This window comes from Phyllobates terribilis, unplaced genomic scaffold (assembly GCF_046119375.1).
Source record: "Phyllobates terribilis strain yellow unplaced genomic scaffold, ASM4611937v1 Scaffold_2__4_contigs__length_985480577, whole genome shotgun sequence".
Taxonomy (NCBI): domain Eukaryota; kingdom Metazoa; phylum Chordata; class Amphibia; order Anura; family Dendrobatidae; genus Phyllobates; species Phyllobates terribilis.
In genome coordinates this window covers 529,843,417-529,870,924 of record NW_027362762.1, presented here as the reverse complement: position 1 = coordinate 529,870,924, position 27,508 = coordinate 529,843,417, and positions in this window count along the sequence as shown.

Here is a 27,508-nt window from a genome sequence, read left to right as displayed (position 1 = left end):
CAATTAATTTGTAGCCTAGGAACATCAAAGCCTTATTAAAATTATTGGAATGAACCTCTAAAATAATAAAGTGCTATTGTGCCATTATACTTCCAAAACAGGTATAGATATAAATAAATATATGTATATATATATACAAAAAAAGAAAACTAATACATCACAATATATTGTAGACACAGTTAAAGTAACTGTGTTAAAGTATATTTTCCTAAAGTGCACAGTGCAAAAGAAGATATGTATAATAGGCCAATCTATATTAACCACACTAAAGAGATGTCCAATACATACATAAGGGGAAGGTTTCCCATATAAATATAAGGCTATTACATTCAGTGACATTCAACTGGAAATAACAGTCACCGTTACAACTGAAGTAAAGCTATTCTAGGCAATTGTTAGTAATAGAGGAAAATCTGAAAAGCTGTTTACCAGTAGACCAAATTATAAAGATATGCTGGCTCCACAGAGCAGCCCCGATGCTCCCGTTTCGCCCTGCTTGCTTCTTCCGGGCGGGGGTATTTTTTTTAGCATCCTTTCCTATTTTATGTGTAAAAAAATTGGCAATAAAATGTATATTTTATAATCAATATGTGTGTCACTTCTTATACTCGGCAGGTAACACCCTAGTACCTGGTGAGTGTTGTTTATTGATGTTATATTTTTGAAGTGCTAAATGGTATTATACTTAGGACGTATTTTGATATAAACTTTGATTCTCTTTGTAAAGTCTCTTTCAATTCTGCCTGCTACAGAGGCATATGTTCCTTAAATACACACGTGGTAAAAATTGTTGGTACCCCTCGTTTAATGAAAGAAAAACCCACAATGGTCACAGAAATAACTTCAATCTGACAAAAGTAATAATAAATTAAAAGTCTATGAAAATGAACAAATGAAAGTCAGACATTGCTTTTCAACCCTGCTTCCACAGAATTTCAACAAAAATTAAACTCATGAAATAGGCCTGGACAGAAATGATGGTACTCCTGAAAATAATGTGACAAAAGGGACATGGTAAATCAAGTTGTGTCCACTAATTAGCATTACAGGTGTCTACAATCTTGTAATCAGTCAGTGGGCCTGTATATAGTGCTACAGATACTCACTGTGCTGTTTGGTGACAGGGTGTGTATCACACTCAACAAGGACGAGAGGAAGCAAAGGAAAGAGTTGTCTCAGGAGATTACAAAGAAAATTATAAACAAGTATGTTAAAGGTAAAGGTTATAAGACCATCTCCAAGCAGCTTGATGTTCCTGTGACTACAGTTGCACATATTATTCAGAAATTTCAGATCCATGGGACTGTAGCCAACCTCCCTGGATGTGGCCACAGGAGGAAAATTGATGATAAATCAAAGAGTCGGATAATACGAATGGTAACAAAAGAGCCCAGGATAACTTCTAAAGAGATTAAAGGTGAACTTCAAGCTCAAGGAACATCAGTGTCAGATCGCACCATCTGTCGTTTGATCCAAAGTGGACTTCATCGGAGACGACCAAGGAGAACACCATTGTTGAAAAAAATCATAAAAAAGCCAGACTGGAATTTGCCAAACTACATATTGACAAGCCACAAAGCTTCTGGGAGAATGTCCTATGGACAGATGAGACAAAAATGGAAGTTTTTGGCAAGGCACATCAGCTCTATGTCCACAGACGGAAAAATGAAGCATATCAAGAAAAGAACACTGTCCCTACTGTGAAACATGGAGGAGGCTCTGTTATGTTCTGGGGCTGCTTTGCTGCATCTGGCACAGGGTGTCTTGAATCTGTGCAGAGTATAATGAAATCTCAAGACTATCAAGGGATTCTAGAGAGAAATGTGCTGCCCAGTGTCAGAAAGTTTGGTCTCAGTCACAGGTCATGGGTCTTGCAACAGGATAATGACCCAAAACACACAGCTAAAAACACTCAAGAATGGCTAAGAGGAAAACATTGGACTATTCTGAAGTGGCCTTCTATGAGCCCTGACCTAAATCCTATAGAGCATCTTTGGAAAGAGCTGAAACATGCCGTCTGGAAAAGGCAACCTTCAAACACAAGACAACTGGAGCAGTTTGCTCATGAGGAGTGGGCCAAAATACCGGTCGAGAGGTGCAGAAGTCTCATTGACAGTTACAGGAATCATTTGATTGCAGTGGTTGCCTCAAAAGGTTGTTCAATAAAATATTAAGTTATGGGTACCATTATTTCTGTCCAGGCCTATTTAATGAGTTTAATTTTTTAAAACATTCTGTGGAAGCAGGGTTGAAAAGCAATGTCTGACTTTCATGTGTTCATTTTCATAGATTTTTAATTTATTTTTACTTTTGTCAGATTCAAGTTATTTCTGTGACCATTGTGGGTTTTTCTTTCATTAAACAAGGAGTACCAACAATTTTGACCACGTGTGTAGTTCTCATTTGTTGTTTCAAGTACACATCCACAGGGCTCAGGTCTCATTGTTTGAGCATTTAATCAATTTACATAGCTGGTATAGCAGGGGGCTTTAGTACAATATGAAATTGGTATAGTAACAAACATCATTGTTTCAGAACCAAGAGAAGTCAACATTCAGGGTTATACAAATACTGGTATGTCCTTCTTAACCCACCAAAGAAACACACACAAGTTCTAAAGTCAACACAAACACAATAGTGCATTTCTCTTGGCTTAACAAATCTAGATGTCTGACTGATTAAGATTAGAAGCTTTTTCGTCACAATGTAGTATCATTGTAAACATACTGACCCAAAGAATAACGCTGCCTTATCAATTTTACCTTACGCAGAACAGCATAAAAAAAACACCAAAAAGAACAATTCCTGAATTATTGGTTTTTGATTATTCTGCCTCCCGAAAATCGAAATAGAAAGCGATCAAAAAATGTCACGTGCTCGAAAATTATATCAATAAAAATGTCAACTTGTCCTGCAAAAAACAATCCATGACTCTGTCGGTCGAAATATGGAAAAATTATAGCTCAAAAAAAGTGTCTTCTAGTGTGTGACAGCTGCCAAACATATAAACCTGATATAAATCTGGTATCGCTGAAATCACACCGACCCGAAGAATAAAGCTGTCTAATCACTTATACCACACAAGGAACGGCGTAAAAAATAAATAAAACCAATTCTTCACCTGCTGCTGATTTGTTCATTCTGCCTCCCAAAGATCGCACTATGGCTCGGCTCACATTTATACTGCGCTCTGCTCTGAGTGCTTACACCAGGGTTTCCGTGTAAATCTCTGAAATACGTGATTCAGACAGAACACTTGGTGGAAGATTCCCTGTAAGGAGGCAGATGGAGTCACCGTGGATGCCGTTTGGCCTGTGATCCCACCGTGTCCGTCTTTTTATTAGGCATGCATAAAAGTGCCGTCGACCACAAATTTTTGAACCTCTGAATAAAAGGACCCCGCTAAACAGAGGCCAGACGCCGGCCAGTGTAACTCTGCTGCCTCATTATAGTGAATAGATCCCTCGGTATAGGGTTAGGGTTTTGTTAGGATAAGGGATGTGTTAGGGTTAGGGATGTGTTAGGGTTAGGATTAGGGTTACGGTTGTGTTAGGGTAGTATTAGGGTAGTGTTAGAGTTAGGATTAGGGTTGTGTTAGGGATAGGGTTGTGTTGGGGTTAGGTTAGGGTTAGGATTAGGGTTACAGTTAGGGTTAGAGTTGTGTTAGGGTTAGGGTTGGGTTAGGGTTTTATTAGGGTTGGGGTTAGGTTTGTGTTAGGGTTGTGTTGGGGATGGGATTTTTTCAAAAGTAAAGAAAAAAAATGATGACGATATGGCAACTAGTGTTGAGCGCAAGTGCTTGCTATTTGAGTATGGGTATGCACCGAGTATCGCGGGTGCTTTAGTGACATGCTCGAGTCTCTACTCCATATGTTTCACGGCTGTTATACAGCCCAAAAAACACACGGGGATTGCCTGCCATACATGAGCAATCTCCGCATGTTTTTTTTGGGTGTCACTCGAGCACCCGTGATGCTTGGTGCATAACCGAGTACCCGATGCAAACACAAGTAGCGAGCACTTGCGTTCAAGACTAATGACAACATATTCAATATGATGACCTAATGTTATCAAATTCTGTGTCTTACCTCTGGGTTCAAAATGTTCACTGTACCCCTTTATAAAATCCTTGTGGGGTTTTCCACTGTTTAGGCACATCAGGAGCTCTGCAAATGCGACATGGTGTCCGCTCTCGATCCCAGCCAATTTTGGATTCAAAGAGTCACACAGTGCTCCTTCCCTTCTCAACCCTGCCGTGTGTCCAAACAGTAGTTTTTCCCCACATATGGGGTATCGGCTTACTCAGGAGAAATTGCATAACAAATGGTTGGGTGCAATTTCTCCTGTTACCCTTATGAAAATGCAAAATTTGGGGCTGAAAAACATTTTTGTGGGAAAAATGTGAAAAATTTATTTTTACGGCTCAATGTTATAAACTTCTGTGAAGCACCTGGGGGTTCAAGGTGTTCACCACAAATCTAGATAGTTCCCTGAGGGGTCTAGTTTCCAAAATGGTGTCACTTGTGGGGGGTTTCCACTGTTTGGGCACACCATGGACTCCCAAAACGCGACATGGCGTCCGCTAATTATTCAACCAAATTTTACATTCAAAAATAAAAATGGTGCTCCTTCCCTTCCGAGCACTGTCGTGCACCCAAATAGTGGTTTTCCCCCACTTATGGGGTATCGGTGTGCTCAGGAAAAATTGAAAAACAAATTTTGGGGTCCATTTTTTCTTGTTAATTTGGGTCTAAAGTAACATTTTTGTGAAATAAAGTTAAATGTTCATTGTTTTCTTCCACATTTCAAAAATTCCTGTGAAGCACTTTACGTTAATAACCTTCTTGGATGTGGTTTTGTGAAGCTTGAGGGGTGCAGTTTTTAGAATGATGTCACTTTTGGATATTTTCTGTCATATAGACCCCTCAAAGTGACTTCAAATGTGATGTAGTCCCTAAAAAATGGTTTTGTAAATTTTGTTGGAAAAATGAGTAATGGTCAAATTTTAACCCTTATAACTTCCTAACAAAAAAAAGTGTTGGTTCCAAAATTGTGATGATGGAAAGTAGACATGTGGAAAATATTATTTATTAACTATTTTGTGTGACATATCTCTCTGATTTAAGGGCATGAAAATTAAAAATTTGAAAATAGCGACATTTTCAAAATTTTTGCCAAATTTCTGATTTTTTCAGAAATAGATGCCAGTCATATCAAATACATGAATACATATACTACTATGAAGTACAATGTGTCACGAAAAAACATTCTCAGAATAAGTGGGATCCGTTGAAGCGTTCCAGAGTTATTACCTCATAAAGTGATACTGGTCAGAATTGTAAAAATTGGTCTGTTCATTAAAGTGCAAACAGCCTTCGGGTGTAAAGGGGTTAACAATGTCTTAAAAAACATCACAGAAAAAAAACAGCCTTACCAACACCAAGTCAGATTACCAAAGCACAAGCAGGATGCAGCAGACTCCCTGATGCGACAGCCACCCCCTCCATGACTTGGCAGATATGTGAATGGCTGTGTAGTATTACAATTGCACACAGATGGGGCTTGCATAGGACACCGGTCACACTGATAGGTGTGATGCACAGTGTCCGGCTTACAGCCTATTAATGACGCCCATAATTTTAAATCAAGTGGGCTGTCCAGCACTATATACAGTTGTGCTCAAAAGTTTACATACCCCGGCAGAATTTTTCCTTTCTTGGCCTTGTTTCAGAGAATATGAATGATAACAAAAAAACTTTCTCCACTCATGGTTAATGGTTGGGTGAAGCCATTTATTGTCAAACTACTATATTTTCTCTTTTTAAATCTTAATGACAACCAAAAACATCCAAATGACCCTGATCAAAAGTTCGCATACCCCAGTTCTTAATACTGTGTATTGCCCCCTCTAGCATCAATGACAGGTTGAAGTCTTTTGGGGTATTTGTGGATGAGGGTCTTTATTTTCTCAGATGGTAAAGCTGCCCTTTTTCCTTGGCAAAAAGCCTCCAGTTCCGGTAAATTCCTGGGCTGTCTAGCATGAACTGCTAGCTTGAGATCTCCCCAGAGTGGCTCAATGATATTGAGGTTAGGAGACTGAGATGGCCACTCCAGAACCTTCACTTTGTTCTGCTGTAGCCAATAACAGGTCGACTTGGCCTTGTGTTTTGGATCGTTGTCATGTTGGAATGTCCAAGTACGTGCCATGCGCAGCTTCACAGCTGATGAGTGCAAATTTGCCTCCAGTATTTGCTGATAACGTGCTGAATTTATCTTTCCTTCAACTTTTAACAAGTTTCCTGTGCCTTTGTAGCTCACACATCCCCAAAACATCAGCGATCCACCTCCGTGCTTTACTGTAGGAATGGTGTTCCTTTCATCATAGGCCTTGTTGACCTCTCTCCAAAGGTAACGTTTATAGTTGTGGCCAAAAAGTTCAATTTTGGTCTCATCACTCCAAATTACCTTGTAGCAGAAGTTTTGAGGCTTGTCTCTGTGCTGTTTGGCATATTGTAGGTGAGATACTTTGTGGAATTTGCGCAGTAATGGCTTTCTTCTGGTGAATCGACCATGCAGCCCATTTTTCTTCAAGTGCCTCCTTACTGTGCATCTTGAAACAGCCACACCGCTAGTTTTCAGAGAGTCCTGAATTTCAGCTGATGTTATTTATGGGTCTTTCTTTGTATGAACAATTTTCCTGGCAGTTGTGGCCGAAATTTTTGTAGGTCTACCTGACCGTGGTTCGGTCTTTACAGAGCCCCTGATTTTCCATTTGTTAATCACAGTTTGAACGCTGCTGACTGGAATTATCAATTCCTTGGATATTTTTTTGAATCCCTTTCCTGTGTTATACAGTTCAACTACCTTTTCCCATAGATCCGTTGACAGCTCTTTTGCTTTCCCCATGACTCACAATCCAGAAACGTTAGTGGCTCACTGAGCGCATCACTGAGTCATGCCTGGCTGCAGCTGGAACTTGATGTGACATTAGGAGATGCCAGAGGCGGCTGCAGCCGGGGGTGACATGATGCCTGTGAGCAGTCATCAATAGCGACGCTCACAGGCAATAAAGAACAAGCAAAGTATTTACAAAAACACTTCTCTCCACAGTTTAAATACATTGGGGCATTTTATATAGTAGTAGACAACCTCTTTAATATAAAACCGGTCAGACATCATTGGCATCAAAATACCAGTGTAATAGACATCTGAATGATTGCTGAATCTATGTTTGGAACTGAGGTTTTTAAAACCCATAGGACTTTACACTAAGTGCTAAATCCAGTTCTCTCTGAAAAGTATTGTCATAATTTTTATTGTTTACTGAACTCTCGTGGTGTACATGGACGTGAAGGATAGATTAAGTGGAGCAAAATGGGAAAAATCCCAAAGCTCCTCTATGACTTCCAAAGCTTCCACCAATGCTTCTGAATCCAAGTGTTATTATTTGCCCTTTGTTCCATTAACCTCTTCAAGACCGACCAATTTTCCTTTTTCGTTTTAGATTTTTCCTCCCCTTCTTCCAAGAGCCATAACTTTTTTATTTTTATGTTCACATAACCGTATGAGGGCTTGTTTTTAGTGGGACAAGTTGTTCTTTTGAATGAAACCATTTATTTTATTATGTGATGCACTGTAAAGTGGGAAAAAATTCCAAGTGCGTTGGAATTTCAAAAAAAAAGTGTGATTCCACAATTTTTTTTTATTTACCATGTTCACTATATGGTAAAACTGACCTGGCAATATGATTTTCCAGATCAGTATGATAACGCAGTTACCATTTGACTTTTTGAATGTAAAATGTGCTGGAATAATTAGCGGCTGCCATTTTGGAAACTAAACCCCTCAGGGAACTTATCTATATGTGTGGTGAGCACCTTGAAACCCCCGCCCCCCCTTTCCACCCGGTTCTTCACAAAAAAATATAAAGTTGAGCTGTGAATGTAAAAGAAATCACATTTTTCCACCAAAAAATTATTTCAGCCCAATTTTTTTTATTTTCATAAGGGTAACAGGAGAGAATCCACCATAAAATTTTTTGTGCAATTTCTCCTGGGTACGCCGATACCCCATATGTGGTCATCATATGTGGTCAAAAACTACTGTTGAGGCACAATATAAAGCACAGAATCGAAGAAGTGCCATATTGGAGTTAAGATTTTTCTGGAATGGTTTGAGGGGGCCATGTCACATTGGTGGAGCCCCTGAAGTGCCATAACAACAGAAACCCCCCATATATGACCTCATTTTGCAAACTACATCCCCCAATGAATTCATCTAGGGATGCAGTGATCATTTTGACACCACATGTGCCTCAGAATTTTATACCATTGGGCGGTGAAGAAAGAATAAATTTTATTTTTACCACTAAAATGTTGTTTTAGCACCAATTTTAATTTTACATTTTTCTAAAGGCCAATAGGAGAAATTTTTACAACAAACTGAAGTCCATTTTTTCCTGAGAGCGCCAATACGTTACATGTAATCGGGAAATACTTTTCAGGCACAGGGCAAAGCTCAGAAGGGAAGGAGTGCCATATTATAGTGCAGATTTTACTGTTATGGTTTGCGGTGTCATGACCCACTGGGCGAGCCTCTGAGGTGCCAGAATAGCAGAACCACCATAAGTGACCCAATTTTACAAATTACACCTCTCAATGAATTAATCTAGGAGTGCAGTGATCATATTGACATTCAGGCGTGTTACAGAATTTTATACCATTGGGCAGTGAAAATAATTACATTTTTACCACCAAAATTTTGTTTTAGCCTCAGATTTTACATTTTCACACTGGGAAATGGGTAAATATGGCACCAAAATTTGTCCTACAATTTCTGCTGAATGTAGAAATACCCCATTTGTTGCTGTACACTACTACTCAGCCACACGGTGAGACTCAAGAGGGATGGAGCTCTATATGCCTCCTGGAGCACAGATTTTTCTAGAATAGTTTGCAGACTCCATGTACAGAGCCCCTAAGTGCTAAAAGAGCAGACCCCCCCTCAAATGACCCCATTTTGGAAATTATACCCCTTTGTGATTTTATCTACTGGTGTACAGACTATTTTGACTCCATGGGTGTTTTCCAGAAACAAGCAGCAGTGGATGAGTGAAAATTGCAAACTCAGTGAATATTGCAAACTGCTGTTGTAGTGACCAGTACGTTGTAGTGACCAGTACATTAAGCCCAGCTCATGCTTCTGGAGACATGCACCCGTAAATTAAACGGGCTCTCAACGCTAAAGAAATGCCATGTATTTGGACGCTAAATGTGGTTTAGGCACACTGGAGCTCAAAAGGGAGGGAAGCATTTGGATTTGGGAGCGCAGAATTTGCTTCATTTCTTTTGGGGGGCGAAGAGCTATTTCGTTTTTCCAGAGCCTTTGTACTACCAGTAATGTAGAAACCCCCTATATTTCCGATAACAGATGATGGACCTGAGTGTTTTTTTTGTGGATTGATTTGAAGCTTTTGTTGGAAATATTTTATATAACATTTTGGATCACATTTATCTGGCGCTCTATGCTGAGCACTTACATCGGGGTTTCCATCTAAATCTCTGAGTGACGTGATTCAGATGAAACTCTCGAGGGATCCATTCAATATAATGCGGCAGCAGAGTTACTCTGGACTCCGTCTGACTTCTGTTCAACAGTGTCCTTTTTTTTCAGAGGTGCACAAAACTGTGGCCTACGGCACTTTTATGCACGCCTAAAAATATGGACACCGCCAGATCACAGGCCAGATGGCATCCATGGTGCCTCCATCTACCTCAAAAAATGCTGTGCGTACAAATTTGTTTGTGCCATCATTTACAAAATCCTCAGAGAAAAAGACTTTGAAAAAGTCAATTTCTGTGAGGCCGGTGGTGTCAAATTTGATCCCTGATTGTGCTACAAAATCAGGAATCAGTTGCTCATAATCTTTGAGGGGTGACAGCCTTACAGGGTCAGTAGCAGTGGGCACTGGTTCTGTTTTTGTCCTGGGGTGTCTGTGTGGCAGTTCAGCATCACTTGAGGAAGAGGATGAAAAATAAAAGAAGTTGGGATCCTCTCCCTCACTATCAGTGTCTTAGGCAAGGAAGGCGTATGCTTCTTCTGATGAATACAGTGATTGGAACAAGCAGAACATTTTTTTACGTATGTGGTGTTTGTATAAGAGCCAAATTTTATTCAGGTGTGTGTGAGAGTGCTTGGTGAAAGCTTTTTGTTATTTAGAAAAGATAAAAGAAAATGTAACAACCAGAGGTTGATCACTGATGTGCGTCAGTGGTCGACGGCTGTACGACGGAAGCACGGATGATTCTTTTTTTCCACGCTGACACTAACTCAATTCAGTAAAAAATAATGTAGTAGACGACGATTGCTACGGTATATTTTACTGTCCCTAATCTAAACTATTTTTTTATCCTCTTTTCACAAAAAAAACAAAAACCAACAAGCGAAGGTTGATCTGTGATCAGCAATCGATGACTGTAGGACGGACACATGGATGATTATTTTTTTCAGCGCTGACACTAACTCAATTCAGTAAAAAATGCCTTAGTAGAGGATTAATATGGTATATTTTTACTCTTTATTATCTGACAATAACTCTAACTCAGTTCAGTAAAAAATACCATATTAGGCGATAATTACTACGGTATATTTTTACTCTTTACTAACTCAATTCAGTAAAAAGTATTGTAGAAGGCAACGATTACTACAGTATATGTTTACTATCTCTAATCTAGTCCTATCAACGAATCTAAATGATTTTTTAAATCCTTATTTCACAAAAAAAAACAAAAAGGAACTGACTCGCCCCCTGGGCCGTGGGGTACCCCTAACTGGGCTTCTCTACGATGCTGGGAGTAGTAGTGGCAACCCGATCCCTTGGCTCAGGGTGGTCAAACCAAATTGTGACAGTCTATTTATCAGTGTTTTGAATGTCCGACTACGCCAACCGTGGATTGCGGTCAGGGATGACCGCCGCTGCAAGGCAGACCACTGAGGCTGGTGTTGGTGTGCAGCACAGGGATAGGATAACTCCCCACGGTAAGAGTGTAGCCTCAGGGCAATCTAGGAGGATGCTGGGGGTGATGGTGCAGGCGCAGCATAAATCACACAGAGTCCAATGATGCAGTCCAGGGTCTTTTACTCACAGTTGTTATCCAAGTCACTTCCGTCGGCAAGAACTGCCCGAACCGTGCTGCGTCCACCAGGTGAGGAGCTCGGTCAACCCCCAGGCAATTCATGAGTATGGCACAGGACCCCCTTCTATCCTTTCTCTGGCCTCTCGTGCCCCACCAGTGACCACGCTTCTCTGGTAAAACTTGGCGCCAGTTTCCCTGACCCTATGTGGTGCCTTCCTAGCGGGTGTAGCAAGGGGTCGCACCAATAAATGATCACGACCTCCGGTTCTTGGCTGAGGGATGATTTACCTCCACCAACTTGGGAATCCGTTACCCTTCCACGGCCTGACCCTTCACCCGATATAATGCGGGTTTGCAACGGTTGCTGTCTGTTCTGCTCTCTTAGGGTCCCTTCTGCCTTCTAGAAGAGGGCTGGAGGCATGGGAACCTAGAAGGAAGCCCCACATGACCGGGATTGGCCAGGAGGGTGCAATTTTTAAATCCCAATGGTTGGGATTGGGTATAGGCTTGGAGGGGCTGGCATTTGGATGGGGGTGGGGTGAAGGGGGGGAGAGGTATAATAGGGAAAAGTGCGGGAAAACGGGCAGTCCAGAGAAGAAGTCATTGAGAGAAGTTCTGGAGCACTAATAAAAAAAAAAAAAATACTTTACCTTTTACCAATTTGCTGGGACACTCTCCTGGCTATTATGGAGTCCGTAGAGTCCCTTATCGCCAGGCTGAGGGATGAGGGAGACTGCCAGATCCAGGAGAGGAGGGTGGCTTGAGTCCCAGCTGGCCGAGCTGCTGGGGAATGCCTGAGAGGAAGAATCCCCGTTGGGATCGGGAACAATTGCCAGGAGGACGCGGCCCCTCGAGAGGCTTTCCCCGGAGATGGTTGGTACGGGCAGCAGGCGCAGGCTGCGGAGCCCCTCAGGGGACCCTGCGTCCGGTGAGCATGCCGGCGGAATCCCCTGCCGGCGTGCCCGCCCCTGCAGGAATCCGCCCATCCGGTCTGCGGGCTCCCCCTGCATCCTGTCTCGGTCCGCGACTGAAGTTCCCCGCTCCGTCATGGTGCGGCCTGCCCCTTCGGCGCGGGGCAGTACTAGATTTCAGGCTGCGCCGGAAGCAAGGCCCGGGCCGCAGACGCGTCACCTGGGGGGCAGGGCCTCACCGGAAATGGGGCCTACGTCACTTCCGGCCCCGGATACAGATGGAAGGGACGCATAGCCAATGAGCGGCGGGCGCAGGGACACGCCCCCCGCTCCAAGATCCAGCAGCGATTCAAGACGCCGGTTATTCAAAAGAAAAAAGGGCGGCAATCCTGCAGCGGGGAATGGAGGGACCACCAGCGCGGCAGGCACACCTGGCGACGTTCCTGTCGGGGTGCCTGCCAGACAGACCAGAGGGGGCAGACAGCAGCGGAGCTACACGGGCAGGCAGCAGCAATTCCAGGACCTGCTGCCTGGCCCAAGTCACTCCAGGCAGAGGGATGGAGCGGCGGGCAGCAGTACGGAGTTGCCTGGCAGTTATCCACGGACCAACATGGATCGGGCTGGTGAGTCCGGGTCTGAAAATCGCGAAGGTGCACGGTTGCCAGTGAGGACCGGAGCAGGGACGAGCGGAGGATGAACGACGGGGATGTCGGCATGGGCTCCGGTCCCCTCTGGTGACGAAGAGGCCAGGGGCGCAGGCCTTGAGTGGCAGGGGTCGGTCGGGCTGGATTATGGAGAAGAACAAGACGAACCAAGGACTCATCAGGACTCGGGGAGTACGGCTGGTGGGGACACAGCACCTGCGCAGCTTCGTGAGTATGCGTCTATGTATGGTTTGTCGCCCGCGGGGTCTTTAACGGATGGGGTAGGGGATAGGCAGGTGCCTGGGCCCAGCAGGGAAAATGTTAGGGGAGGTAGTGGGTCAGATGTAAGCGGGTTTAGGGGTTTGTTGGTTAGCATGTCGCGCATTTTTGCGAGAATAGACGGGGAGGAGCCATTCAAGGGGGTTGTCACCGGCGGGGGCTTGGCTACCTAGTCAACCGGCGTTGTTGTAGGTGAGGAGCGAGTCGGCCAGGTCCGCGGGGTATGCAGCTGGGACACCTTCTGGGGTATCGGTTTGTGTGCAGACAGAAAAGGAAAATGCGGATACTGTAAAACTGGATGATAGGGCGAAAGGGGAGGTATACGTGTGCTTTGAGGGGCCGTTGGGGGCGCATTTAAAAAAAGAGGTTAAAGAAAAGATTTGGTGGGACGAGTATGTCGAAATTTTTTCCCTTCTTCCGTTGTAAAAGTTTAACCTGGATAAGGGAAAAAAGGACGACAGTAAAAAAGAGGAGGAAGAGAAGCGTAGGTGGAGGTTGATTCCAAAGACATTTGTCAGTTGGTTACAAGCTTTTGCAATAATGGCTAGCGTTATTGGAGAAAAAGCTCCTGATAATTGTTCGGGTTTGTTTTGCTACCTTGATGCTATTGGGGAGGCTCATAGGACTTACGGGGGTCAGGCGTGGTTACGATATGACGAGCAATTTCGGCAGAGGAAGGCAGTCCGCCCTGAGATCAGATGGGATCAAAATGACATTGGTTTGTGGCTGAAGGTTATGGCCCCAGTGAGGTATGGGCAGTCCTTTCACGGGAGCAGCAGTAGTGGTAACCAATCAGCAGGACACGGGGGAAGTAGCCAGGGCGCGCAAAACACTAAGAAGGAAATGGGAACTTGCTGGCAATTTAACGATGGCCAATGCAAGTACGGGAGCTCCTGTAAATTCAAACACGTGTGCTCCCATTGTAATGGAAGCTCACACGGAGCATCAAAATGCTTTAAGAAGGGTAAGGGAAAGCCGACATTGGGTACCGGTCAAGGGGGTGACTCCGATGAGGGTGCACGCGATGGCCCCCTTTCTAAGTAGGTATCCGGATCAGTTGAAGGCTAAGGTCATTTCAGATGGTTTTATGGAAGGTTTTAGAATCCCTCCTCCTGAGCACGAGGTCCCCTTTTCAGTAAAAAATTTGACGTCGACTTCCCTTCATCCGGATGTGGTTAGCTTGAAGTTGGCTAAGGAGGTGGAATTGGGCAGGATGGCGGGACCGTTTCGGGTATTACCTAGCAGCAGGGTGATTATTTCGCCGTTGGGGGTTGTGCCCAAGAAAGAGCTGAATAAGTTTCGTTTCATTCAGCATTTGTCGTACCCGAAGGGGCTCTCGGTGAATGATGGGATTGCACAGGAATTATGTTCAGTTGAATATACATCATTTGATGCGGCGGTGCGATGGGTACAGCGATATGGGTCAGGATCGTTGCTAGCCAAGACGGATATCGAGTCGGCTTTTCGGTTGCTGCCAGTTCACCCGGATAGCATCCCGTTGTTAGGTTGTTTTTGGAATGGGGCATTTTACATGGATAGGTGTTTGCCAATGGGTTGTGCAATTTCGTGTTCTTTGTTTGAAACGTTTAGTACCTTTTTGGAATGGGTGGTGAAGGACCTGGCATCAGTTAATTCAGTCATTCATTATTTGGATGATTTTTTGTTTATAGGCCCTCCACAATCGTTGTTGTGTAGGAATTTATTAGGTACTATGGTGTGGGTAGCGGAGCATTTTGGCATACCATTGGCAAAAGAAAAGACAGAAGGCCCTTGCACAATCCTAAGCTTCTTGGGCATTGTAATTGATACGGAAAGGATGGAGTGTCGATTACCTGAAGATAAATTGTGTTTGCTCAAGCAGGAAGTCGATAGAGTCAGGAGGTTGTGCAAGGTGACCCTGAGGGAGCTACAATCGCTGCTGGGGCGCTTGAATTTTGCATGCAGGATTATGCCAATGGGCAGAATTTTTTGTCGCAGGTTGTCAGGCGGGACAGCAGGAGTGCGTGCGCCCCATCATTTTATCCGCCTAAATAAGGAACACAAGGAGGACCTGAAGGTTTGGAAGTTGTTTTTGGAAAGCTATAACGGCAGGTCGTTAATCCAGCAGGAGTTTGTAAGCAGTTTTGATTGTGAGATATTTACAGATGCTGCAGGAAGTGCTGGTTATGGGGCCTACTGAAAAGGGCGGTGGAGTGTTGGGGCATGGCCGATTGGTTGGACGGAGAGGGGTCTTACGAGGAACCTGGCGTTTTTGGAATTGTTCCTTATTGTTGTCGCGGTAACTATTTGGGTTGAGTTTTTTGCTAACAGGAGAATTCGGTTTCATTGCGATAACATGGGAGTGGTGTCTGTCATCAACATCTTGTCGGCCTCGTCCCCGCCGGTGATTAGGCTGCTCAGGGAACTAGTTCTTTGTTGTCTCAATTTGAACGCTTGGATTACAGCAGTCCATGTTCCAGGTGTACAAAATTCCATAGCAGATGCCTTATCTCGTTTTCAGTGGGATCGTTTTTGGGCGCTAGCACCAGAGGCAGAGGACGTGGGTCAAGAATGCCTTCGCATTTGTGGCAAATGGTTATGGAGGAGCCGGACGGTTAATAAGGGAGTCCATTACGAGGCAGACCTGGGCATCATACGAGACATCGTGGCGAGTATGGCAAAGTTGGATTCTGGAGTGGGGTGTGGTGGAAAGTGAAGGAGATAGAGAGATGGCAGTGTTGTTTCTTGTGGGAAGGGTAGCAGAGATTGGATGGTCTGTGTCAAAAGTTAGTAAATTTGTAGCAGGATTGGCATTCGCTTTTAAATTGCAGGGGATAAAAGATGTTACAAAGTCCTTTTTAGTGAAGCAAGCACTTAGGGGCGGTAAGGTGTTGGATAAACGAAGACCAGTGACTTTTAGTATTTTAGAGCGGTTGGGTTTTGTGTTGGATAAGATTTGTGGTTCAGTTTTTGAAGCCACACTGTTTAGATTGGCTTTTTCATTGGCGTTCTTTGGCGCACTAAGATTAGGTGAGTTGGTGGCACCAAGTAGGAATAAGGTTGGGGGTTTGTTTGCTGAGGATGTGAGCGGTCGGAAAGGGGGCATCGAATTTTGGATTAGGAGGGGGAAGATGGATCAATTGGGCAGAGGCAAGCGAGTGGTATTGGGGGAGGTTAATGGATCTTTTATTTGTCCTAGGAGATGTTTAATGGCTTACTGGCAGGTTTGGTCGGGCCGTAAGGGCCCATTATTGTGTCATAAAAACGGAGAGTTTTTGTCACGTTTTCAATTTATTGCAGTATTTAAAAAAGGGGTCCGGGAGTTGGGCCTTAGCCCTGAGGTGTACGGGTCGCATTCTTTCAGAATCGGTGCGGCGTCAGAAGCGGACGGTTTGGGTTTAGGAAAGGATGTGATAAAACGCATCGGGAGGTGGAGTTCTGATCGTTATCTGTCCTATGTGCGGCATTAGGTATGCGGAATTATGGTTTTATTTTGTCCAGAAGTGAATACCTTTTTGGTTGTCTTGTTGCAGGTGACGTCCCGTTATTAGTCTGGATTCTTGGACACTCTTTCGTTCATTGGGGGGCTCTTCGGGCGGATGTGAGGCCAAACGGTAGGCAATTGGGTTTTAGCAGAGAGCAAGTGGTGGTCCGGTGGCTGGGTTTTCGAGGGATGGTATGGAGAAGGGTGCTTCCTGAATTCCATAAGGCAGCTCGTTTGGACCGGGCGCCGGACATTTTGGTGGTGCATATGGGGGGGAATGATTTGGGGGCTCGGCCGGTTAGGGAATTGATGAGGGATATTCGAATTGATTTTTTAAGGTTATGGACATCTTTTCCTGGGGTGTTGATGGTTTGGTCTGACATTGTGCCGAGAAAAAATTGGAGGGAGGCCAGATCAGTGAAGGGCATTAATAGGGCACGAGTAAAGTTGAATAGAGCCATAGCAGCTTTTGTTGGTAGAAACGGGGGAGTAAGTGTTCGGCATCTTGATCTTGAGGTTGGTGATTTTTGGGCAAAGGATGGTGTGCACCTGAATGATATTGGGATTGATTTATGGGCATTATCTATACAGGAGGGGATTGAGAGGGCTTTGGCAGTGTTGGGGCGCTCACGAGCCTGAGGTGGTCAGGGCTGTTCGTTTGTGGCGGGGGGTGGGGTTCTTGGAGTTGGCACAGAAGTGTCAGTGGGAAAGTTATTGGAAATTTACAGGCAGTGGCTTGATTAAGCGGGGTGATCTGGCATTTGGTTTTTGGGGCTCTGGACGGAGTTTTACCCTGGGAGCTTTTGGTGCCCTTGAGCTGGTGATGGACGGCTGAGGGTAACACGGTGGTTCGATTTCGGTTTAGTTATGCCAGATCTAATTTTTAACTCCAAGAACTCTCCCTTCTTATTTATTTGAATAATAATGTTTATATGTTAATGTTGTTTGTTAATAAAGTGGCCGCTGTGGCCAAATTTATCCAAAGAAATTACAGGTGCAGTGTTTTTATTTGTTAAGGTACGTGAGGTCGGTAAGATGGGGAGGGGGCTTACGGAACTATGGAACCCGGGTTGGCCATACACGGTCAAGAAGGGGGCTGGAGGCATGGGAACCTAGAAGGAAGCCCCACATGACCGGGATTGGCCAGGAGGGTGCAATTTTTAAATCCCAATGGTCGGGATTGGGTATAGGCTTGGAGGGGCTGGCATTTGGATGGGGGTGGGGTGAAGGGGGGGGGGGGTATAATAGGGAAAAGTGCGGGATGACAGCAGTCCAGAGAAGAAGTCATTGAGAGAAGTTCCCACCCACCCACCCTTTTTTTTCCATTGGTATATTTTGCGATTAATGGTAAAAGGGTGGTTGTTTATCGTGAAAGAATTAAAGGGGTATTTGATGTTGTGCATTATACTGGGTTATATTAAAAGTGTTATGTAAAGTTGTGTAAGAAGGTTTGTCGCAGTGGCCTGGCAGGGGGTGGGGTTCTTGGAGTTGGCACAGAAGTGTCGGTGGGAAAGTTATTGGAAATTTACAGGCAGTGGCTTGATTAAGCGGGGTGATCTGGCATTTGGTTTTTGGGGGTCTGGACGGAGTTTTACCCTGGGAGCTTTTGGTGCCCTTGAGCTGGTGATGGATGGCTGAGGGTAACACGGTGGTTCGATTTCGGTTTAGTTATGCCAGATCTAATTTTTAACTCCAAGAACCCTCCCTTCTTATTTATTTGAATAATAATGTTTATATGTTAATGTTGTTTGTTAATAAAGTGGCCGCTGTGGCCAAATTTATCCAAAGAAATTACAGGTGCAGTGTTTTTATTTGTTAAGGTACGGGAGGTCGGTAAGATGGGGAGGGGGCTTACGGAACTATGGAACCCAGGTTGGCCGTACACGGTCATGTTTCTGGAGCCTTTCTACTCCTCTGTTTCTCCTCTTTCCTTCCTTCTTCTCTTCTCCTCTCTGGCCCCGGCCTTCTCTCTAGGCCTGCCTCGTGGAGCTGAGCTCAGGCTGAGCCTCGGCTCCCTGTCAGCTCTCTACTCCTTCACTCTGGACTGAACTGAACTCTCTGACTAAGATGGCTCCCACCTTTTATTTACTTCTCTGTCCCTGAGCTCAGGTGACCTGCACCCAATGAGCTCCTTCCTATGCTCCAGAAACCGTCCCCCACTGATCCTACATCACTGGGTTCTCTCCCCCCTCCCCACTCCAGCCAGGGACATGGTCAGTTGTGCCTGCATAAATGGGAGCACCGTCGAACTGTCCGAGGACATAGTCAGTCGTGCCTGCATAAATGGGAGCACCGTCGAGCTGTCCCCCGGAAATGGGGTGAGTGTGTGTATGCAGCTAACTGAGCCCTGGTCCACACCCCATCCTTACCTGGGAGTGGAATATCACACCTCTGGTTGAGGTGCAATACCCCTGTAGCAACCGAACCCTCGGGGCGCTACATTCTCCCCTGGTAAACCACAGCACGTCCTCGGGCTGGAACAAAGCAAAAGACAATTCAAAAACATGCAAGTTTTTAGAATGCATTCACATATAAGATTATAAACCATTATAACTCATCCCTTTATGGGAGGCAATTCTTCTCTTTTAACGTTACTAGCACATTTTCTCTTTCAGCAGTTATTTTAAGACTTTCTTCACACATATAAAACAGTATAAAACTCTTTTCGATTTTATAATCACATCTATCACATATAAAACATTTTTCTTGTAAACATTCTTCATGTAAAACTTTGGTTAACTGGTCACAGTGCGCTTTGCAACCAGGTGTCCATCTCTCTACAAAATGCAAACTTATAAACACAAACATGAGGGACCCGTTCGTAAACCCTCAACGTAGGCCCTGGGGTGGCTGCAGGGCGTAGCTGATCCAGCTGCTGGACCTCGTCTTCTGCCACCTCTAACGGGTTTTTGTTCTGAGGTCAGTTGTTGTTGTGGTTTCTTATAAAACCAGTAGGCGGCACTTTAAGAAGTGCAATTATGTACAAGATTGACCGCTCCCAGTCCTCGGCCGGATAGTTCAATAAGTTGGCTGCTCCCAGTCCTCAGCCGGTTTTAACTGACCCGATACCGGGTAACTCTCTGCAACAGTTCCTTCACCCTGACGGGCAACTATGTACATTGGTACGCTGCCGCTCCTCAGTAGCGGTGTCCTCCCTGCGCACCTTCTTTCTCCTCGCCATACTCTTCAGACCCGTCCGGGTCCTCAGCAGTGTGACTCCCTGCGCCCACCCGGTGGATGTTGAGGGCATACCAGCCCCTTGCGCCGCGGTGCAGTAGGCCTTGCGACGGGGCCTGGAGAGGGCCGCTGTTGATGATGCCTGGGATCGGCGGCTCCACCAGGGGGCCCGGGAGCAGGCTGACGGTGGCAGCGTCCGGGACAGGGAGACTCCTCTTACCTGCTCCCGTGAGTGCTCCTGCGTCACGCGTCTTCTCCTGGCGCTGGTCGGGACCCGTGACGGCTGGGACACTGCCGATGCTGGGCAGCTTAGTCTGCTGCCGGTCTGCCATCTTGCCCTCCATTCCTGATGTCTTCCTCCCCCCTGGTTAACCGTGGCCTACCTTCCGGCGATCCTCTTCTGTAGGCCGCGGCTCCACTGGCGATGCTCTGGGCGAGGACCTGGCGTCGCGTGCTGGTGACGTCGGCGTCTGCTGGAGCTCCTTCCAGGACCCTGCGCGGCGTCAGTGCGTAAGGCAGGTCTTCGGCTCTCGCGCGCTTTCGTCGTCCACGCCCCTCTTCTTCCCGCGCGGCGTCCCAAAGATGGCGCCCGATGGCGGGAAAATGGCCGCGGATGGCGGGAAACAGCTGCGGATGGCGGGAAACTCCACAAGGTAAGTATCACAGTCTTTCTTCAGGCACGCAATACCCGCTGGTGGCGGGTTGGTCACGATTAGTGTTGAGCCACCCCCGTAGTGTTCGAGTTCGGTTCGGTTCGTCGAACACCCGTGTGTTCGCCGAACTGTTCGTCGAACTGTTCGTCGAACACCTTCGAACACCGTTAAAACCAATGGCAGGCAAACAAAAACACATAGAAACACATAGAAAACACCTTCAAAGGTGTCCAAAAGCTGACAAACTGCTCAGAAGACACAACTAACACATGGAAAAGTGACAAGTACATATAGTCATGCGAAAAGAAAAGAGGTGGAGGAGTAAAAGGAGGGGGAGACACAGATATAGGCATGTCATGCCCTTCTAAAATCCAAAAAGTGAGAAGCCGAGACGGCCAGTCCGCCCCTGCCCGTGCCACCTCCGTGTCGCCGGGTTTGTGCCAGAGCCGCGGTGAACCCTGACGGCCAGCCCCCCTCTCCCAATACTGGTGCCTGTCCGCTGGTGGGTCGAGAGAGCCCCCCTGTGGTGGAGGCAGCTCTAAGCTTTTTAATTTAAATTGTCCCTCTAATTTGAATGAATACACTTTAAATCCATTTACAAGGATCTATTGGAGGGCAAGTCTCATGCCAGCAGCCGCGTAATTCCAGCTCCAGTAGCGTCCACTAAAGCTGCTGCAGTTAAAAAGCTTTTATAAGGATCGAGCTCGGCTGTCCACCGCAAGGCATCCTAGTGCCAGTCCCAGCCCCTATGCCTTGGGGTGCCTCCTGATGCTCTTCACTAAGTATCCCGTGGTCCCGAAGCATTTCCTTTGAAAAAATTAAGTGTCCAAACTACAGGTGGTGTAGCTTGCTTAACAGCCGGGATAATCCGCTGACTAGCAGACACTGCTACTAGGCACAAAGTATTTCCTGGGCTAGATGCAGTTAAAAATTTGTAAGTAGATACTCTCGTTGGATGCTGAGAAAGCATTCCATAGAGTCTCCTGGCACGCCATATATGATTCTCTTAAAAAGCTTGGGGTAGGGGTCTAGGGGACCCTTTTATAGCCAAAATCACGGCCCTGTATCACAATACGTCACCTAGGCTGAAGATAAATGGAACTGTAGCACCGAGGGCTCGGTTGCTACAGACGTATTGCACCTCACCCAGAGGTGTGATATCTCACTCTCAGATAAGGATGGAGTGTGGATCAGGACCCGACACCTGCATGCATTACACCACATTGCCGTGGGGCAGGGCGACCAATATGCCCCTGAGATGGGCACGACAGTCCCTGTCCCTGGCTGGAGTGGGGGGAGGGAACACTGAGGAAGGGGAACCCTGCAGTGCAGGAGCAGGGAGGAAGCAGTTCCTGGGTGCATTGAGAAGGGAGTATAAAAGGTGGGCACCATCTTAGTTCAGTGCAGAGAAGTCTGAGCAGAAGTGGCAGGGAGCAGGGGCTCTGCATGAGCTCTGCTCCGGAGGCGGGCCTAGTAACAGAGGCCCAGGCCTGCAAGAGGGAGAAGGAAGGAAGAGGAGCGGAGAAGGCTCCAGGAACGAGGAATGAAGGGATCCCAGGGGTGCGGACGGGCGAGTCGCCACCGCACGCCCGAATCCACCTGCGTGGAGGGGTCAGGCCAAAGGGGGAGACCGGTCCCCGAACTAGTGGAGGCAGGAAACGACCCTCAGCTAGAAACCGGAGGCTCTGACATTTTATGTGGCGCAGCCCCTTGCTCCACCCGCTAGGAAGGCACCACATAGGGTCAGGGAAACTGGCGCCAAGTTTACCAAGAGGAGGCCCGAGGCAGCCGGACAGAAGTGTTGGTAAGAAAGGCCAGACAAAGGACACACAAAGGGGGTCCTGTGAAGCGCTCCAAAGTTATCTGGGAGTTGTCTGAGCCCCTCACCTGGTGAGCACAGTACGACGTGGGCAGCCGTTACCTGCAGACGTGGTCTGGATAATAAGAACTGTGAGTAAAGGCCCTGAACTGCATCACTGACTCCGTGTCGTTACTGCTGCTGCCCTGCACCATCACCCCCATCCTCCGCATACACTGCCCTGAGGCTATACTCCTCCCGTGGGGAGTTATGCTACGCTCTGCTGCACCCACAACACCAGCCTTAGCGGTCTGCCCTGTAGCGGCGGTTCACTCTGACCGCAATCCACGGGTGGCGTAGTCGGACATTTAAACATCAAAACCACATAAATAGTTCCGCCACTGGTTTGACCGCCCTGAGCCACGGAACCGGATCGCCGCCACGAAGACTACAACCACCAGCATCCACCAAAAAGTGTCCGGCTCCGGGTGTCCCAAGGCCCAGGGGGTGCGTCAGAACATTTTCATCACCTTTCACAATCACCAATGGGACAAGGCAGGGATGTCCTCTGTCCCCTCTCTTATACATCCTAGTGACGGAGCACCTGCTCTCATCAATTCGCCATAACCCCAATATTAGGTGGATTGAGGTGGGAGGCACCGAGTACAAGTGCTCTCTATTTTCTGATGATGTCCTAGTATATATCACTCAATCACATATATCCATCCCTGCTGTTATGGCTGAAATAGATCACTTTGTTACATGGTAAAATTTTAAAATCAATGCAGCGAAGTCTGAGGCCCTCGATGTCTCCCTCCCTAAATCCATATAGGATTCCATCCAGTCCAACTTTCCCTTTGCCTGGCCCTCACAGGGTATCAAATACTTAGGAATTCCTATTCATAGAGACCTCTCCCATCTATGTTATCTTAATTTTGGGCCCTTTATTGAACAATTCCATACAGACCACGGTTGGCAAGTTAGAACTGTAAGATTCACTACGTGAACCACTGGTGTTTTGTGGAAAAGCACATGTACACCGTGTTCCAAATTATTATGCAAAAAGTGTTTAGGAGTGATAAGGGAAGAATTTGTTTGTTTGTCAGTTAAACTCATTGATGGTGATGTGTGTCAGGGCTCTTTATATCACTGTAAGCAATTGCAGACACCTGTGCTAATTAGTTTGGCAGGTGTGTCCAATGAAAGGCAAGACTACTTAAGAAGGCTCTCTCACATTATTAAGCAGCCTACATTTTCTGCCAAAATGGGAAAGAAAAAGGATGTGTCGGCTGCTGAGAAGCAACAAATTAGTTCCTCCGTCCTAATTTTTGGCAGCTTTTGCTTGGAAGGCATACGCAAATGCTATGGGAGACCCACTCCCCAATAATGGGAATAATGTTTGCAATATGTTGTACTGCATGGCTCTTGTAAGTAGCATTGCAAGTTCCTCCGTCCTAATTTTTGGCAGCTTTTGCTTGGAAGGCATAAGCAAATACTATGGGAGACCCACTCCCCAATAATGGGAATAATGTTTGTAATATGCTGTAATGCATGGCTCTTGTAAGTGGCATTGCAAGTTCCTCCATCCTAATTTTTGGCAGCTTTTGCTTGGAAGGCATAAGCAAAGACTATGGGTGACACACTCCCCAATAATGGGAATAATGTTTGAAATATGCTGAACTGCATGGCTCTTGTAAGGGGCACTGTAAGTTCCTCCGTCCTAATTTTTGGCAGCTTTTGCTTGGAAGGCATACGTAAATGCTATGGGAGACCCACTCCCCAATAATGGGAATAATGTTTGCAATATGTTGTACTGCATGGCTCTTGTAAGGGGCATTGCAAGTTCCTCCGTCCTAATTTTTGGCAGCTTTTGCTTGGAAGGCATAAGCAAATACTATGGGAGACCCACTCCCCAATAATGGGAATAATGTTTGTAATATGCTGTACTGCATGGCTCTTGTAAGGGGCATTGCAAGTTCCTCCGTCCTAATTTTTGGCAGTTTTTGTTTGGAAGGCATAAGCAAAGACTATGGGAGACACACTCCCCAATAATGGGAATAATGTTTGCAATATGCTGTACTGCATGGCTCTTGTAAGGGGCATTGCAAGTTCCTCCGTCCTAATTTTTGGCAGCTTTTGCTTGGAAGGCATAAGCAAATACTATGGGAGACCCACTCCCCAATAATGGGAATAATGTTTGTAATATGCTGTACTGCATGGCTCTTGTAAGGGGCATTGCAAGTTCCTCCGTCCTAATTTTTGGCAGCTTTTGCTTGGAAGGCATAAGCAAAGACTATGGGAGACACACTCCCCAATAATGGGAATAATGTTTGTAATATGCTGTACTGCATGGCTCTTGTAAGGGGCATTGCAAGTTCCTCCGTCCTAATTTTTGGCAGCTTTTGCTTGGAAGGCATAAGCAAAGACTATGGGTGACACACTCCCCAATAATGGGAATAATGTTTGAAATATGCTGAACTGCATGGCTCTTGTAAGGGGCACTGTAAGTTCCTCCGTCCTAATTTTTGGCAGCTTTTGCTTGGAAGGCATACGCAAATGCTATGGGAGACCCACTCCCCAATAATGGGAATAATGTTTGCAATATGTTGTACTGCATGGCTCTTGTAAGGAGCATTGCAAGTTCCTCCGTCCTAATTTTTGGCAGCTTTTGCTTGGAAGGCATAAGCATATACTATGGGAGACCCACTCCCCAATAATGGGAATAATGTTTGTAATATGCTGTAATGCATGGCTCTTGTAAGTGGCATTGCAAGTTCCTCCATCCTAATTTTTGGCAGCTTTTGCTTGGAAGGCATAAGCAAAGACTATGGGTGACACACTCCCCAATAATGGGAATAATGTTTGAAATATGCTGAACTGCATGGCTCTTGTAAGGGGCACTGTAAGTTCCTCCGTCCTAATTTTTGGCAGCTTTTGCTTGGAAGGCATACGTAAATGCTATGGGAGACCCACTCCCCAATAATGGGAATAATGTTTGCAATATGTTGTACTGCATGGCTCTTGTAAGGGGCATTGCAAGTTCCTCCGTCCTAATTTTTGGCAGCTTTTGCTTGGAAGGCATAAGCAAATACTATGGGAGACCCACTCCCCAATAATGGGAATAATGTTTGTAATATGCTGTACTGCATGGCTCTTGTAAGGGGCATTGCAAGTTCCTCCGTCCTAATTTTTGGCAGCTTTTGCTTGGAAGGCATAAGCAAAGACTATGGGTGACACACTCCCCAATAATGGGAATAATGTTTGAAATATGCTGAACTGCATGGCTCTTGTAAGGGGCACTGCAAGTTCCTCCGTCCTAATTTTTGGCAGCTTTTGCTTGGAAGGCATACGCAAATGCTATGGGAGACCCACTCCCCAATAATGGGAATAATGTTTGCAATATGTTGTACTGCATGGCTCTTGTAAGGGGCATTGCAAGTTCCTCCGTCCTAATTTTTGGCAGCTTTTGCTTGGAAGGCATAAGCAAATACTATGGGAGACCCACTCCCCAATAATGGGAATAATGTTTGTAATATGCTGTACTGCATGGCTCTTGTAAGGGGCATTGCAAGTTCCTCCATCCTAATTTTTGGCAGCTTTTGCTTGGAAGGCATAAGCAAAGACTATGGGTGACACACTCCCCAATAATGGGAATAATGTTTGAAATATGCTGAACTGCATGGCTCTTGTAAGGGGCACTGTAAGTTCCTCCGTCCTAATTTTTGGCAGCTTTTGCTTGGAAGGCATACGCAAATGCTATGGGAGACCCACTCCCCAATAATGGGAATAATGTTTGCAATATGTTGTACTGCATGGCTCTTGTAAGGGGCATTGCAAGTTCCTCCGTCCTAATTTTTGGCAGCTTTTGCTTGGAAGGCATAAGCAAATACTATGGGAGACCCACTCCCCAATAATGGGAATAATGTTTGTAATATGCTGTACTGCATGGCTCTTGTAAGGGGCATTAAAATCATCTTGTTAAGCTACTGCGACCTCCACCACTTTTTCGAGGGGCATTAAAACCGTCTTGTTAAGCTACTGTGACCTCCACGTCTCTTCCAAGGGGCATTCAAACCGTCTTGTTAAGCTACTGGGACCTCCACGTCTTTTCCTAGGGGCATTAAAACCGTCTTGTTAAGCTACTGTGACCTCCACGTCTCTTCAAAGGGGCATTAAAAGTGTCTTCTTAAGCGACTCTGAACTCCACAGCTCATCCAAGGGGCATTGAAATGTTGTTTTTAATTTCCTCTAACCTCCACGACTCTTCCAACGGGCATTGCATTTCCTCCTAATTTTAGTCAGCTTTTGCTTTTCAACGCAAAGGCGAAAACTAAGGGAGACCCACTCCCCAATAATGGGTAGAAGGTTTTTAGTACGCTGTAATCCACGTCTGTTTCAAGGGGAATTGCAGTTCCTCATAATTTTTGGAAAGCCTTCCATTCACTGCTTAGGCCAACAGTGTACAGGAGACCCAGTTGCTATAAATGGAAAAAACGGTTTAGTTAAGGCCCTCTGACCTCCATGTCATTTCCAAGGGGCAGTGGAGTGCCTCAAAATTTTTGGTAGGCATTGCACTCACTGTATGCCCTCTAACTGTGTAGCCGAACCGCTCCTTTTGTTACAGAAACATATCCTACAAGACGTGTGGTTGACTGGCCTGATATTGATGTGAATGGTCCCTGTTCCTCCTGGTCTTTCTCCTTTGCCACTACCTCATCCATCATTTATCACCTGAAGATTTGTTTTAACAGGAGTCATAGAATTGGGATAGTAGCAGGAAAACATCCAGCAATCCTCGGAAGAGGTAGGATATGCGCCAAAACGCTGACCAACTCAGGCCTAGCCGCTACTACATACATGCGCTTGCATTCCAAGAAAACAAAGCAGATGCTAACTTGTATCATCATCATCAAGGTCCTCACCTTGGCACTCTCAACTCCCCTGATGGAGAAGCCAGGGCCCTCCGGAGGAGTCTGGTTCTCTGGTGGGCTCGTCCAATGCTGCCCTAAAGCAGGCCGGGCTAAGAAAAGTGTGTGGGGGGATGTTTCAAGGAGAAATAGAGGCGGCTGGGGACTGTTTATGGACACCTGGCTGCCCCCAGGAGGCTGGGGACCGTGTGTGGACACCCGGACGCGGGGCGGCTGGGGACCGAGTGTGGACACCCGGCCGCCGGGCGGCTGGGGACTGAGTATGGATACCAAGCCGCCAACGCAGCCATGACGTGGTGGCCAGATTCCGCCTCCACATGCCTAAAAGGCCCAATTTCAAGTGCAAAATTGCATAAAAAATGCTACTTGTGAACATAGCCCAAGGTGTGGAGGAGTATTTTTTTGGGGGGTTAGTTATTTTACCTTATACACAAGTCTTTACCCTGGAAAGGAACTTCCTTAACATATTTCACAGGAAAGCAGTGTCAGTTTCGTTTTTGAACGTTTTATTGTGAGCCCT